Source organism: Cynoglossus semilaevis, unplaced genomic scaffold, assembly GCF_000523025.1.
Source record: "Cynoglossus semilaevis isolate Cse_v1.0 unplaced genomic scaffold, Cse_v1.0 C18847845, whole genome shotgun sequence".
NCBI lineage: Eukaryota > Metazoa > Chordata > Actinopteri > Pleuronectiformes > Cynoglossidae > Cynoglossus > Cynoglossus semilaevis.
The window spans coordinates 1-529 of record NW_007592735.1 but is presented as its reverse complement, the minus strand read 5'-3'; the positions used below and the strand labels follow the sequence as shown (position 1 = coordinate 529).

Genomic DNA, 529 nt, shown 5'->3' with positions numbered 1-529 from the left:
ATCTGCTCAAACAGGTGTGTCTTGTCTAATCTCAATCGGAATTTTATTCTCTCCCCCTGCATTTGTGGCTGATTTACAGCCATATATTTATGTTCATGAAGAGCTTGGAAAAAGTTTTTCCTTTTTTTGAGTTGTATTAAAATATACTCGGTATGTATCTCCAGGCTTCGGGGAAGAACCTAAACCTCAATGATGAGTCGCAGCACGGCCTCCTGATGCAGCTGCTCAAACTCAGCTACAACTGCCTCAACTACGACTTCATAGGAACTTCCACGGACGAGTCGTCAGACGACCTGTGCACTGTACAGATCCCCACATCATGGAGATCAGGTGTGTTGGCAGGGGGAAACACTGAGACACTGAGAAAGAACTGGCTTTGCTGCAGCGTGGACAGCTGGAGTTGTCTGAAGCACAGCACTTAACCTCTGACCTTTGTCTCTCCTGCAGCATTTCTCGACTCCTCAACTCTGCAGCTCTTCTTTAATTTGTATCATTCCATCACTGCATCCTTGTCTCCACTGGTGAGTGA

The 529-nt window shown here is 46.1% G+C and overlaps 1 long non-coding RNA gene across 1 annotated transcript; it reads left to right on the top strand.

Moving 5' to 3' along the window:
• LOC103399675 (uncharacterized) lies at window positions 1-528 on the top strand. Its single transcript, XR_523680.2, has 3 exons — window positions 1-14; window positions 165-330; window positions 448-528. It is a non-coding gene; the product is annotated as an uncharacterized LOC103399675 (long non-coding RNA).
• The last annotated feature ends 1 nt before the right edge of the window (window position 529 follows it).